The sequence below is a fragment of the Kryptolebias marmoratus genome, linkage group LG18, assembly GCF_001649575.2.
Source record: "Kryptolebias marmoratus isolate JLee-2015 linkage group LG18, ASM164957v2, whole genome shotgun sequence".
In the NCBI taxonomy this organism is placed as follows: Eukaryota; Metazoa; Chordata; class Actinopteri; order Cyprinodontiformes; family Rivulidae; genus Kryptolebias; species Kryptolebias marmoratus.
This window is the reverse complement of record NC_051447.1, coordinates 16808259-16824305: the sequence shown is the minus strand read 5'-3', so window position 1 is coordinate 16824305 and position 16047 is coordinate 16808259. Positions and strand designations below refer to the sequence as shown.

Here is a 16047-nt window from a genome sequence, read left to right as displayed (position 1 = left end):
GAACAGCTTCAGTTCACTGAAAATGACTCAGACATGAACATGTTATTCCTGAGGCGGGCTCGGCTGCTGCACTGGATGTGTTGGCTTTGAAGCACTTTCAGAAAATTCCATGTAAAATGAATCCGCAGCTGCGTAAACAGGCAGCTACTGGAAAGCCGGGCTGTTTTTAGTGATGGTTTTCTCTGGATAAACCTTCAGTGCGAAGCAAAATGGATCACAAGGCTGTTTTTATGTTAGTAAGACCTGCACCAAATCTATTTACAGTTGAGTCATTTTCAAAAGCTGCTGCAGGGGAGTTTTTAAATCCCACACCAACAGATGGGCTTATATTTCCTGGGATAGTGACACCATTACTGTCATAGTGTCTGTTTTGGGAGAGTTGTAGTGTTGTTATCCTTATTCTCACTTGCGTTATTAATTTCACTTAATTATAAAATCAGTTATTTGATGACAAGTTAATCATTTAGGCTTTTTTTGTTGAAGTGAAAGGTTGTTTGAGGCTATTAGCTGTTGATGTAAATCTAAACCTTTTGATTTTTGACAAAAGTGTATAAAAATGAAGTGATCTGACGTTGTCACTGGGGATCGTAGAAGTGTGACGGACACTTGTCTTTGTCTTCTGACATTTTATGATAAACTAAGACATCAGTAACAAAACTCAGAAATTCAGGCTGCAGTTGCATCTGATTTAATTTTGCTGTATAAATGAGTTGGTCAAATAAAGGTAGCAATTTTTGTTTCTTGGCTGTGTTTCAGAAATGCTCAAATTAGTAAATCCACTCTTTTACATAACTTCATTTTCTTGACCCTAAAGTAACCCAAAGAATGAAATCCTCTCCATCACACAGTGAGAAGTTAATCATAGCAACCATAAATGATTGTTGTCCTTGGATACATAAATAAAAAAAAGCCAATGGTTCATTTTTGGTTTTGTCTTGCTACCTGTTTCACTCTCATAAAAGGTAAAAATACTGTGATGACAGCATGCTCCCATTTTTATACATCATCTTCTGTATTTTAGCGAAGTGCTCCGGAGACGGGCTGTCGCTCTCTCGTGATGTGGCCTCCACCTGTGGAGGGGGGGAGTGTCGTGTGCTCAGGTGAATGGAGAATAAATGGCTCTATTACCGATCTCCACCAGCAGTGAACTGGAACTCTGGATGTCTCGTTTTGCCTGTTATTCAACTGTGCCTTCACAGTCAGATCTCTGATTTGAAGAACTGTGTCCTCATTGCTCTGCTGGACTGATTGGACCAGTTTCACACCACTGTACAGTGAGGGTAAATTAGTAGACCACACTGAAGTGACTAGTTGTTTTTGTGCAAGGTCGTCCTTGGATATGTTTTTAATGGTACTGTATGTAAAAATCATCTTGGTTTAAACCGTCAGATGATTTGACTAAAACATTGCCTGTTTTAGGATTTGTTTCACTGTAAAATAGATCTTAAATAACAAAGTAAACAACACTGAAGATCATGATAAAATAAATTAAGACTGAGGCCAATAAATTCACTGTAAAAACTGCATGAAGTTGCGGCTCTTTTGTAAAAACGAGCTTCTTTTTGCCTCCATAGTTATCCCCCCCTGCTGTTCATTGCACAGAATGCAGATTTAAGGCATTTTAAATTGGCTTCATCTTTGAGATGTGAGGCTTTGTCCATCTGTTTTACAGCTCATCAGGAAAGCTTGAACGTTCTTCATCTTAAAGGCTGAATAAAGCTGATGCAGCATTTCTGCCGGTAGCATTTATATTGGCTGTGTAATTTAGCTGATTCTCTGAGCTACTGTTTAGTCCCTCCATAATCTCTAAAGATCTTTTACAATAAAAGGAAGCAAACTAATTTCTGCAAATTCTGACATTCAGGGAGGATGCATATTCATGATGAAGGCAGATCAGTTGGCTGTCAGGTCATTGGCTCGTTGTAGGCCTTGTGTCGTTGTGTAAGCTGTTTCCTGATTGAATAAAAATGCATCATCCTTCAGATGATCATGCTCTAAGTTTCCACCTAATAGCTCTTTAAGGATCCCATTGTTGGTGATAAAATGCTATTTTATATCAAACTCTGTTGTTTTGATATGTTTTTACATATTTAGCTAAAGAAATAGGCATGAATTGTGTTTTTATGTTTTGATTTTCCAATTTAAAATTAGTTCTTAAAGTTGTTTCTGCGTCAACACAACATTGGTTCATCCTTTGGGTTTTAGAGTCTTTTGGGGCCAAATGACTCAGAAGAAAGTGGCTTAAGTGACGAAACACATTCTTGTAAAAAAATGGTCAGTTACAAGAACTGAAAATAAGTTAAAAAAATCCAAATGCTGGGGAAAAAACTCTTAGAAAGTCTTAAGAAACATTGAACAAGACCACGTGAAAGGCTTGCAGAAAGTCCACATGCTTGGAAGGAAAATGCAGAGAAATGATGGACGACTTGAGACTTATGCACAGTACTGTGGGCGTAGTGGGGAAGCATTAAGAGAAATCACAGTAAATTTATTCAGCACTCAGTTAATCACGTAAAGACTTGGCTTAATAGAAAAGCCTTAAAGGCAGCACCTCCTTTCAATCAGTGTACTGTACCCCACATTGTTGTACAATCCATTCAACATTATTATGGAGCAAATTACAAAACAACTCTTTACATATTATAATATTAAATATACAATTCGTCAGTATTGTGATCCATAGAACACAACTATGAGTATATTACCTGAAGTGTGCATTCATGTGTCTGCCTTAAGTTTTGAGCCTTGCAGGAACACAGAGGTATCCATTTCAGTTGCCATCATCTCTGTCACACAGCTTTCCATCAAGAACGGGGCACACAAACACACACCTTTTGTTGCTGTTCATATTACAAAACCCCACAGCTTGATATTATTGCTGTGCAATGCTCAGACGCTTGCCTCCACAAATGCAATCTTATTTGTTTATTCAGGGGCAGACTTCTCTCAGTGTGAAGACTTTTAAACAGAGAGGAGAAGGGACCTGACAGAGGAGGGAGGGAGAGAGAGAGAGAAAACATCAAATGCCACAAATGGAATTTCAATCAGTTTTAATCTACTGGAGTCCTTGAGGTCTGCTCTCAGTTGTAATGTGCCTTTGCCTTGGCTGACATGATCGGTGTCCTTCATGCTTCAGATGCTGTTCGCATCGGTCATCCAGAGCGCGCCGGATAATCCGCAGCTCCATCAACCGTCTCACACCGCACCTGATAATGAAAACAGAGGGAGTGCTGAGGAGTCATTCTTTGTTGTTGTGCGTTTCCCACCTTCCACTTGCTTTGTGTGTGTTTATTGCTTTGAGGACGGGAAAATGGAAGATAAGTTGTCAACACGATAAGGGGACTAGATTAGAAAAAAAAAACAGAAGAACTGCTGTCTCTTTCTTCTCATACATTTTACTCCCTTTCTTATTTCTAGTTTTTGCTCGTCGCTTTGCACTCTCACTGTTACAGACTTTTACCCCAATGGCCCTTTTGGTCCATTTTCCTCTTCACTGTATGCCTTGGCTCTACCCATTTGAGGCCTGTATTGCAGCCTGGTGTGGGATAAGTACATCTTCTTGTACTTCTCGCACTGTTTTATGCTCTTGAGCCTTTTTACATCTGTGCTCATTGCCTTTTGGAGATCTGATCTCAGGATGAGACCAAGAGACGCATTACAGTGGAACAGAGTTGCCTACTTGTGTCAGCTGCTGAAGTGTCAGACACACAAAGAACAGACTACAAATACTTCAAGGAGCTTGTTCCAGGTGGATGTGATGGAGGTGGTTAATCAGGGAATTCTTTGTTTTTGCTTGTTGCTTTTATCCACTTAGGTGTATATAGACTTTATCATGAAATGGTTTTGTAAGATGGCTTTTAAGATGAAACCCTCTTTATGGCACCTGGTTGTTTATATTCACCAATCAAGATAGCCAAGTCAGGTGATGTGTGCTTAAATAAAGCCAGCATTGCAGAACCAGCAATTGACATCATCTCTGTTTGTTAGATTGGAGCACTGCCCTCCATTCCACACCTACTTGCCAGCTTGGCTCTGTGACTACCTCCTTTGTTGGCGCAGGGGTGTAACACCTGGCTTATACTTGCCCCTCGATCAAACGGATGTCACAGCAACCGTCGGGGAGGTGGTGATGTTTCGGCCTGTCGTGCACATCCCGATCTTTGTAACCTGCGCGAGTGGCGAGTCGGAAAACAGAAAAGGCAGCAGGGCAGAATCTGTTACCGGGTTTGTTTCTGGTTGTTACACAAATCACATTGAGACAGAAAAAAGGCATTTCAGGCTCAGCTTGGAATTATCTTTTAATTTGTTTTTGTAAAAGGTTTTTGCTTATTTGGTCTCCTTTTGTTTAAATGCTAAAATTGATGAAAACAAAAGGATTTTTAAATTTACCTAGATGTGTCCTTAGGTGTTTTATATATGTAATACCAACAGTTTAGGTCTTGTCCCCATTGTTGTCACTAATAATATTGTACAGCACTAAAGGAGAACTAGATAAAAATGATCATTACTAGTAAAACTGCATAATCTAAATAGTCAAAAAGTGTCTAAAATAGTCTAAAATGTATGTATATATAATTTTGTATATATATATATATATATATATATATATATATAACAAAATTCTGTATGGCAAAATAAAAGCAAATGTTTTTGATGACTTCCATACATTTTAGACTATTTTTCTCACTTTTTGACTATTTAGATTATGGAGTTTTACTAGTAATGATCATTTTTTATCTAGTTCTCCTTTAGTGCTGTACAATATTATCAGTGACAACAATGGGGACAAGACCTAAACTGTTGGTACTAACAATGCTACAGCACCAATCGTATGGCATTAGGTGTCTGATTTAATTTTAGGAAAGAATATTATATTTGAGTACTTGAGAAGGTGATGATCTGTTACTGATACAGACCGTGCTACGGCTGATTAGCATGCTGGTAGCTATCAAGACATTTTCCAGGGGGAATTGGCTGCGGACTTGTAAGGTCACTCTACTCTTGGTTTTCTCTGTTTTGGGCTTTTTTTTTGTTTCTGTTAAACATAGACTCACACACGCACACACACTTAAGACTGATGGCCATGGGCTATGGCCTTGTCACAGGGGGAGAGGGCAGGCAGATGGGGACCGCAGCCTGAGGTGAGATGTTTCTCCTTGGGTGTGCTGGTTTACAAGCTGCAGCCTCCTAACTGGAGCGGGACACTTATCACACCAGGCTTTTTATACACCAGTCACACCCAGGACACCAAATTCTCAAATTCTCTTTTTTTTTTTTTTTGTTGCAACCATCTTCTCTTATTCACTTTGTTGCTATCGGCTAAAATGTTTAATCATAACTTAGACCAGAAAACCAAAAAGATAATTTTTTACACATCTCATAAATTTCTTGGGATGATATTTGTTACAGTTAGAATTTTGAACTCTGTTTTCAGTTTTGTAGTACATACAGAGAGAATATGTGTTCCATATAAATCAGGTCTGAATCCACTTTAAAACACAGCAGCTTGTTGTTTTTGGTAACTCTTAATATTTTTCCAGAATGCCTCCTGTTTCATTTCAGTTGTAGAAAAAAAGACAAATGCCCCCCAAATTTTATTTGCATATATTTAAATGAAAGTTTTTTTAAAAAATGTATCTATTCCTTTCTTCACAGTGCTGTTATAAAACTTAAACTATGAACATTTTTAATAGCATTATTATTGCTTGCTGTAGTGAAAGCCTGTGTGTTTTGTCTTTCTGTTAGCAAAATATTTCTTGAACCACTGATTGAACTTTAATGAAACTCCCAAATTAATCTTTAGATGTTTACTTTTTGGAATCAACCTAATTCAAGATGGCCACCGCTAATACAAAAAGGCTATAGGTTAGTTATTTCTACAAATATTAGGTTAAAGTTTGGTGTGGTAGTAGCTGAGAGTTGTCCCTAGCACAGACTTTGAGCACTAACAGATTGCATGAGGTCATTGATCTGCATGGTCACAAGAAATATTACTTTTATGAAATGTATCATATATTTTATTTGGGACCTGGGTTAAATAGTGAGATGAGAAAATACATTTCAAGCAAAAATGTCATTATTGCACACTGCAGATTAGAGAATACAGAATATGATTCTGAATCAAAAATATCTTTTATTTAAGTTTTTGTTTATGTCCAATGGTGAGCATTGATACGTAAAAGTGTTAGATGGGCTGCTTTATTGAGTTTTATCTTTTGCTGTTGTTTCTGCTTGAATAAAAGTGACATCAGTTTTTAGGAAAGTCATATATTAAGGAAAAAATTATTTATTTTGCCGTACTCCTGTCGAACATTATTTAAGCAACTAGCTTCAGATGTTAAATCACCTTTTAACAGCAAGGGAGAAGACATGCCAGATAAGCAATGTTTTTCATAAAATTTTATTTTATTTTTACTTATTTATTTATTTTTCATGTTGGTGTAGCGTAAATTTCTGGAAATTACTGCACAGCTCTCCATCCAGGGGGACTGGTATCAAAACAGCCTCTTTCTGCACACTCGCACACAAACACTGAACTTGTGGTTTTTTCCAGTACAACAAGCAAAAATTTAATACAAAGAGCGCTCGTGTTTTCCCCGTAGGGTGAAAAAGCTGACGAGAGGTGCACATTAGCATAAAAATAATGCAAAGTGTCGTGCTCTGTTACTGTGCGTTTCCCATCTATTAACCTTGCATTATGTTGCTTTGTGGCCTCTTCCCTGCTGAATTCCTCAATGAGGCAAATCCATTTTTCACACTTTCTTTAAAAAATTGCCCTTTTTATTTTCATTTAATGATGACTCACAGACTCGTACGATAAATTTATCAACCGCTAAAATGGAAACCTCTAATATGTGCAGGGAGGAACGGTTATTTTGTTACAGCACCTCCTTAGTGGATGCATGAACCCCACCCAGAGTCTTCCACAGCAGGAGAGACACTCTGCTCCACATCCCAACAATCTGAGCAGAAAGTCACAGATATTGACCCTCCAAACTCATCAAAACTGCTGGTCCCAGTATAAGTTTCAGGTTCTGCCCCTCCATGTAAACAGACAGGATTTCGCCCATATTTATAAAAAGGAAAAAAAAATATACTGATATTTTTTTTCAGGTGTTGACTCTTGTAGTTCTTACTTTACTTTTGTATGCTCAAACATTCCCATTTCTGACACGTTTAGCTGTAATTAGTTCCTTCATGCTTCCAAGAAAGGTCATGTGAAACCACGACTGTGTATGAGGGAGTAGGCCGGGCTTAAACGTAAAAATACAACATTTCAGCTGCCATAAACTGCGTTCTGCTTACTTCATTTGTAAAAAAAAAAAAAAAAGGCGGGAACATGTCGTTTCATATCATGATAAATGTCAGTAGGATGATTTAACTCTAAACTACACTTTGGAAAGCTCTGGTATTAACATCATTATCTTTGAATGCATTTTTTTAAAATACTGAGTTCCTCCATAATTAGACATGCTGAAGTCCTAAAGTGTTTGATTTTTTTTTCTTCCCCTTTTTTCTCTAAAAGCAAAACTTCAGTAGAGGTCTGAAACAAGATTTAGATGTTGAATAGATGTCTACATTAAAGAGTTTGGCAGGAATAAATGAACACTTGACATGAGGGATTAAACCCAAGATCTTCAACGTTTTACTCAGATAATTTGCTGCAAATTAATTATGGTGCAACTAAACAAATACAAGTTCAACTCTTTGACGTTGACGTTCACGAAGTGCCAAAAGCATTTTATTCTCAGCTCACAGCCTGTAAGATTAGAAGTTTCTCTAAAATAAAAATACATTTTGTTTCCCTTCTGCAAAAAAACCTAACTCTATAAATGTATCTTAATACTCACTGACCCGCTCTTTCTTTTTTTTTTAGCTGTCAACTAAACCAAAGAATTCAGATTGTTAATTATGGTGTTGATCTTATGACCATAGTACAGGCAACTGAGAAGTAGAGGGAAATTAAATACACATATTACCTGTATTAAGCAATATTTAAGATAAGTGAAAATCATGCTGTCATACCACAAGATTTCCCTTTTATTTCTTTTTTAATATATAAAGATAAAATAGACCTTTCCAAAATGTACATTTATGTATGTTTATGCATTTACTAGGTGCATGACAGTGTTGCCAATTAATGTCCAATAAGTACGAACTACCATTTGTAGACTGACAGTTTTTTGGTTGGGAGAGGGCTAAAAGGTTAGGTTTTGTTTTTTTGTTTTTGTTTTTTTTTGTTTTGCATATTTTAACCTGTTTGTTATTTTTAAAAAGTTACAAGTAATAAATGTGGTGTAAATTTACCTGCAGAGATTCAGGTCTAATTGAGACCTTTGACTGAACTTTACATTAAAATAGCATTAATTGCTCAGTAGGTATATAAAGTTTTAACCCTCTCCTGCAAAAACCTTATTTGAGGCAGAAGGCTTGAAAAATAATGAACTCAAAGAATTATTTTTGTACTTCATAACAAAACATTTAAATATATTAGAAGATCAAATTCCATTAGTAAACAATAAACACAAATATTTATCTGTTACATCACCAACTCTTATGGCCACAATCCCTTTTTACAAAACAAAATGCCACTTTTTTATATATAATCGTCTAAATGGAGAATGTTAATTAAACATGAGAAATATTCCTCTAGATGATTGTCTGTCTGAACAGGAAAAATTCAGCATGCACCTACTAACTGTAAAGATTTAGTATCCCTAATGATATAGCTAACACAGATGCCACGGCGCTTTCAGGCGAGCGGTTCCGTTCCGTTAATGAAGCTGCATTACCCCCGGATCCCGTCTGTCCAGAACCCATTGAACATCCACCGAATTCATAAATTTGCAGGCACAATGTAATGAAGTGCACCCAGGTGTTCAAGCACCTGAGATGCTGATAACGTCAGAGGTTATGGATGGTCTATTGTTGTGCACGTTGCCCTCCGTGTTTTATTATAGTCGATGCAGAGAAGAACGGAAAAAAAGGGGGCTCTAAAGTTGTCCTGAAGTGTTTGATTCATATCTGTGGCTGCATTTACCCTAAAAATTTTAGAACAGTAAGATAATTTTTCCTGCTCTGATAACGATCTGCTTTTATTTTGCAAAAATCCGTGGTTACCCTAGCAACAGGGACTCAGTGTTTCTATCCTGGATTTACTGTAGACAAAAAAGAACACTTTACGTATATTTCTTGTTCACTTTCCTGCTGATTTGAAGCCACATTGCTCATCTGAAGGTCAGTTCAGTGGTAAGTGTTCATGAAGAGGGATGTTGGCTCAGTGGATTGCCTTCGTGTGCTCCGTCTGATGTCAGATGCGTAGCAAAGCTCTCAATGAAGCAGGATTCTTAGCGAGGCCAGAGCGCCGATCCCTTCGTGAACCCGTCAGACTCATCCGGACATCTCTGCCTTATAAATCTGCAGGAGCCAACATGCCTCTGCTTCCTCTTTCAGTGCCTCCCACCTCATCTTTTACAAGGTCCCTTATGGTCCTCATGTATACATATAATATACAAGATAAATGTAGAAAGTGAAAGGTGGGGTCAAGGCCAATAAATACCCAATTAAATGTAATGGAAAACTTTCATATCAATAGATAAAGTGGGCAGTTCATGTGGGTGAATATGATGTTGGATGTATTGTAATGTGCTCAGACAGTATAAGGGCAGAGATTTACAGTGAGGAAGCACCGGGCCTCTGCGGCTCCAATTATCCTGATGTCCACTCCTGCCACCTACTGCCCCCCGAACAGAAGCAAACTCTGCAGGCGAGCCAACTGTCAGAGGCACGCAGATGACATAAATCAGCATGTGTGAAAACATCCAAAAAAGGCAGCTTCTCCCCTTTGACCCTCATTTTCTGCAACTCTTCACTTCTTTCTCTTTACATCTTCATCTCTGCTCCCACCCTCCTTTCGGCGGCAGAGGGTGGCGAGGACACGGACGCAGCCATCCGGCCCTTCCTAAATGCCTGCCGCCTGTCCTCGGCGGCTCCCACAGGTCTGCTCACGGGCACCGTCGCGGTTGACGGTCCGCACTCTCACTGTCTCAACCTCGCTGGCCTAATTGGAAGAGAAAAGTTCTCCCGCCGCGAACGCACATCCGAGGGGCTGTGTCTGTTCGCGGGGGCTACGGGCGGAGAACAATTAATGAAGAATTACTGCTTCGATGGACCCTCGCGGGGCCCGGGCCACAAATTACAGCAAGAGGAGAGTGTCAAGTGAGCCTGTAGACATAACTACTGCTGAGACATTGTGACTGAGTAATGGATAAATCATCCGTCTGAATGAAAACATTCTATGTGATAATTCTCTTAAGAGTACTAACACTGATTGCTGCACTGTTGTATGCAAACAAAACTGCAGCTTTAAGATTAGAAGTCTCAGCTCTACAATAATATATACCTAATGTAGGACAGTATTTGAAATACCATACATAGTAAAACAAAATAAAACCCTTAGACAAATATAAATACATCAAAATTCATTTAGTAGTCACTGCCACATTGTTTCACCGTGAGCATTTTTATCTCAAAGGCAATTTCTGTAAATGAACATTTGTTGTATACCTCTGAAAATATTTACACAAAATGTACTAAAAGAAACAGGAAAGAGTCTTTGATCATTTAAATCTAATGACATAAAAAAGGAGGGAAATAAATCTAATTTTTAGTGTTTTAGCCCAAAAATAAAATTAAAAAACAACTATTTATAGTTCAAAAATCCTGACGCATTACGTAACGTACATTGACAGGAACCGGAATGCTAATCTGGATTTATATCTTTTTAAGTTTTTTTTTCCTTCTTCTTTTTCTTTGACCAAGTCACTCATTAAGAGCTGTCAGTGCATTCAGTGGGCACAAAAAAAATGACTGGTCAAAACTTAATTTTCCAAAAAGTAAACAAATGTCATTTTAAAAATCTACTATTTTGGGAATAATAGATTTCTCATTAACCCCTTCTAGAATGGTTGAAGTGGGACTACAACACGAAAAGACTGAAAGAAGCTGCGGTATTTTCCCCACAAATGTATTGATTTAGTCTGCAGAAGTTTAATTTTATTTATTTCTATCATTGAGAACACTGAGAATAAATAATTAAGAGTTGCTCAAGGCAAGCTGTGCAGTGCAGTTTACTCCAGGCAACACTTTGAACTATGATGTTTTTATTAGCTGAATAGTGTTGGAAACCTACAAGATTAGCAAAATTGTTTGGCGAAGCAGCAAGAAAAACCTTGACGTATATCGGAATGTTTGGGGCTTTGGTGCTAAGTTCTCTCTTACTTTTTTTTCTGAAAATCCCCTCAGGAAACCAAATGAAATCACATTTACATTCTGAGTCTTTCAGACATCACTAAGGACTCAAGAAAGTGCTTCAACCACTTAACGCTTCGCACAGATGTAAAAATCTTTCCCCTTCTGGCAAACATCGAGACATCATATGTAAAGGCAGATTTCTTTAGAGTAATTTTCTGCATTTGTCAAAATGTCAATGAGCGACAAACTCGGTGAAACATGCAAACGTTCTGGACTGGAAAGCGGCTTTCTCTGCCAGCTCTTGATGGAAGCTTAGATGAGGTGGGCCAATCAAGTCGCGAGTCCTGCACGCCGTTTGATTTCTGCCGTTGACGACGACGGCGGCTGCCAAGAAGGGGCTGCAAATGTTCGCTCGCTCACTCCCTCCCAGCTCCCGATCCAACATACACAAGCCCATCTGGCACCGGGAGAGATAGAGCCTCTCCCTTTTTAACCTCCATTACTGACGAGGTGCTGATTCCATATGATGGGTGTCAGAGCCCTGCAGAGCACATCTCCACTCTCATGCTCCCACTTATGTGATTACTGATACTTTTCACGCTTTTCTCAAAGGGAATCAGGATGGTTGTGGTGCCAGTTGATTGTATGGATGGTTGGATGCATTTGGGCACAATGTGAGGGACCAGAAACATGATATTCCAGCTCTGTGGGGACCCGAGGCTCTGAGCTCTCTTTGACTGCCAAAGACGTGAGGGGAAAGTCAATAGAAGCGGGAAAAGGAGAGGTCATTGGAGCCAGTCTTTATAGTGTCCAAACACAAGCAACAACTGAGTGAAAGCAATTACCCACAGCCTCATGTGATCCCATTAAGCTCATTTTGGCTCATTTTCAGCACACATGAGCTTTAATGATGGACAAAAACAGGACAAAATAAATTGCCATTATGCTTTTTTTTCCCCCCGTGTAGTTGGTTCAGATACGAGAGGATGGTGACGATATGGGCGAGGCGTGATTGGAGAAGTGTGCATGTGTGCGTATGCTGCAGCAGGAAGCAATTTGGTGGTCAGTGGATGTAAATATAACACGGCTGTGATTATTCTTTATCTTTCTCATTAAAGCGTCGGAGGAACAGCTGCACAAGCACACTGGGCAGCTAAAGATGGGAGGCACTCTATTGTGACTGAAATGATAAAATGCATAATTAGGTAGTCAATGTTGTGTTCCATCTCGCTCTCACGTATCCTCGCTCTGTCTTGTGCTGATAGGTGCAACTCCATGTTTCCTCTCCATTTTCAGAAATGATGATGTTCATTAATGCAATGCAATTTCAGGCAGACCCCTCTCTCTCTCTCTTCCCCGCCACCACGTTTTGTCTTTGGTAATTTACCTTTTATTGGCTGGCTTAGCAATTTCATCTGAACACGAGTTCATTTAATAATGTATGCGTTTTGCTGCTGTGTGCCGTTTCAAACCCCACCTGTAATTGCGGTGCAGTTGGATGCACTGAGCTGGACGGGTGCACCAAGGATTCTGTGAGGAAGACACGAAAACAACAAATAAATTTAGAAAATTTCCTTCAAACCATGCTTCTTAAATTTAAACCTTGTAATTGGTTGAGTTTATGGCCATACACGTTTTTGATCATTTGCTGATAAGATTCACGCTTCTCTTATACAAAAAGACGCTTGATGGTCTAATTCAGAATTATTAGTCTGCTACCAGCATCTTGCTAATTAGGGGGTCTTTAGCCAGCTAATATCATTTAGTTTTCCTTTTATAACTGCAGCTGTTTTTACCTTTGCTCTTGCTTTCTGTTTGGTTACATTCAAGCACCAAATCTGCTTGGTTAGGTTTAGGAAAAGTTTATTTTGTTTTTAAGTGGAACTCTTTTATACAATGCTCAGATATTAGGAATTAGTGATTATGTAGAAAAGTAGAATATATGCATGAATGTTTCCAGAATTTGGTGTGGCAACTGGGCTGCTTTTTTCCAGGATTCTTATGTGCTATAGTATTTTTTTTTTTAAACTAATAACATTCAGTTGTTCTAAAAGCTGAGCCATTTTATTTAAAACAGACTTAGGGTGGCTTTGGCCCAATAAAAAGTCATCTTCTAATCAGAGTACGCCAAAGACATAATCGCCCACTGCTCCTCAATATGATTTTTGGTGTATGAGTGAGAACATAGTGTTGTATATAAAGTGTAAGATATATAGTGGTAAAGTATGATATGAGAGTGTGTGTAAATAAGTGAATGAGAAACATTGTAAAGCACTTTCCGGAATGGACTACTTATATAGTAGCTTTCTAGCCAGCCAGGCCACTCAAAGCGCTTTACAACACAATCTGCCCTCATTTACCTATCTACACACACATCCACACAGCTCTACTGAATCTCCACACAGCTAATCTGAATAAATCATCCTATAGAGACTAATCAGTGCATTAGATTGCATTTATGCACCGATGGGGCACACATTGGAGGCAATGAGGGGTTCAGTGTCTTTGACATGTGGCATACTTGTGGAATCAGACCTCCAGCTGTCTTACTGGAGGACGACTGCTTTAACCACTGAGCCACAGCCGCCCTTAAGTGTAAGTGTAAACCATCTACCATTTAATTGTGTTTTTATGCTGCAGATTTAATTATTATCAAGCTTCAATGGAATGCTTTATTATTTGGTCTTACACCAAATTATTTTATTATAAGTTTGTTTGTTCGGTCAGATATACTCAAGATGTTCTGTTTTAAACAGAATATATTGATGTGAAAGTTTACAATAGTGCATTTATCTGAACTGTTGTAGATTTAGGGTATTATTTCACTGGCCTGCAACTGCATGAATTTTCACTTGGAATCATTCAGAACCCCAAGTTTGCACAAACTTCCAATAAAATTTGAGCCGTAATTTGCTGGTAGTCTGCATACACGTTACAATATAAATTTCAGGGCTAGCACTCTAGAATTACGGAAACTAAATTGAGAAGAGTTCCAGACAGGTTTCAGATGCCCATGATGAATCTGTGGCTACTTTCAGAGAAAACTGTGCAAATCTTTCAGACATGTTCAAAATTCCTGCAACTCACACGAGAAAATTGAGAATCCTCTCCAAGGTTTTGAGACAATTAGGAAGCTCCCTTGGAATCTTTTTGCCAACAGTCGCAGCCCATTGAGACATTAGGTTTAGTTGGTCTGAAAGACTCAAATGTGCTTTGGAACATCATGACCCTGACTTTTTCTTTTCCAAACTGAACTTGCCCTGATTGTACTCTGCAGGTGAAAAACTAAACACTCATAACCTTTCCAAAGAAATCCACTTCAAAAACTCCATAATTTCTATAATACATTACGTTGATCTAGTTCTCTGTCAGTAACCGGGGTCATCCATGTGTTTCTACTGTCCTGCGACACAACTGCAGTCACCTTTCAGTCTGATCTAATTGTTCTGCAAAGCCCTGCAAGGAGGATCATGCTCACAGTTGTCTTTGTCCTTGGGGTAGAGCACTACTGGTTCACCTTGCCAGTAAGAGTAAAAAAAAACAAAACAAGCTGTCTTGTTAAGAATGCACACGCAAACAAAAATCTCTGTGCAGACTTGTAAATGTTTGTGTCCCTCAGCAGGACAGACGACATTATCTCCACCCTTCATATGTATCCAGGAGAAATGTTTAATCTTGCTGTTTGTATAAAGAGAGAGAAAAAAAAGAAGAAATTTTAAAAAAAAGTTGATGAATGAAGTAGAGCTCAACACCTCCTCTGCTCCACATGCGCCATCCTCTGTTGTCGCAAGGGGGCAATTTTTATAAGAGCCAGTTATGGGACATCACACGGCCAAAATAACATTAGCGTGGCGGTGACAAGCATGTGAAGGCAAGATGAATCTATGATAAAAATAAAGGGAAATGAATACAAATGGTGTCTCCTTCACCTAGAGGGGGAAATAAATCACAGGAGGGCTAATGTCGTGTATTCTCTCACCTTCCCTCTTTGCTGCGTTTTTGTCATTTCCCACAGACACTTGCTCATTCTCTGCATCCCCATTTTTAACATTTTTTTTTTACCTTTCATTCCCCGACTCACTTTTTCTGATTAAGTTAGCTGCAATGTGTCCTTTTGTATTAATAAACCACTCTGGGAGCAAAAAAAAAGCAAAGGTATTTGTATCTTGTTGTCAGGTGTCAGGGTTTGAGAAATGCAGCAGATTCTGCCTCTGCTCTTAGCAGAACACCATGTGTGATATAAAATTTATATTCTCATCTTGTTGTTGTTGTTGTTCAACTATATGGTTTCCATAAGGAACACACAAATTGGCTCTAAAACCATCTGTGCCCTCTGAAGTGCTCTCCTATTTTGGTAGGTCCCTTGCACAAATGAAATTTTCAAAATAACTGAAACTTGACTTTTCAGTTTAACAACAAAGCAGCTTCTCTCAAAAGTAACAGGTAACAGTTCAAGCTTGCCCTTAAATAGCTTTTTATTTTTGTCCTCACCCACCACCAAAAGGCAAAAATTAGATGAGAAGAGTTTGGGTTAAACTCGCTTCTGTGTTTTTATTATATTTGTGTTTATGTTAGTAAAATTTACATTTCATAAACCATTCGAGGGATATTAATGAACCTCTTAAAAGTAATCATTGGATGTACCTCTACAAATGATTAACCTTTAGAGCCACTACAACTATCTGAGATGAGCAAAAACACAAATAGCTGTAGCCTAACTTATTCAGTTTTACAGACACTGAGATCAAATTTGATGTGGTAGCAGCTGAGAGTCAGTCTCCAACATGTCCTTAC

The 16047-nt window shown here is 38.6% G+C and overlaps 1 protein-coding gene across 5 annotated transcripts in view; it reads left to right on the top strand.

Moving 5' to 3' along the window:
* The window catches only part of tafa5a (TAFA chemokine like family member 5a), a 268874-nt gene that overhangs the window by 205924 nt on the left and 46903 nt on the right, over positions 1 to 16047 (top strand). The gene's annotated exons all lie outside the window — the stretch shown is intronic.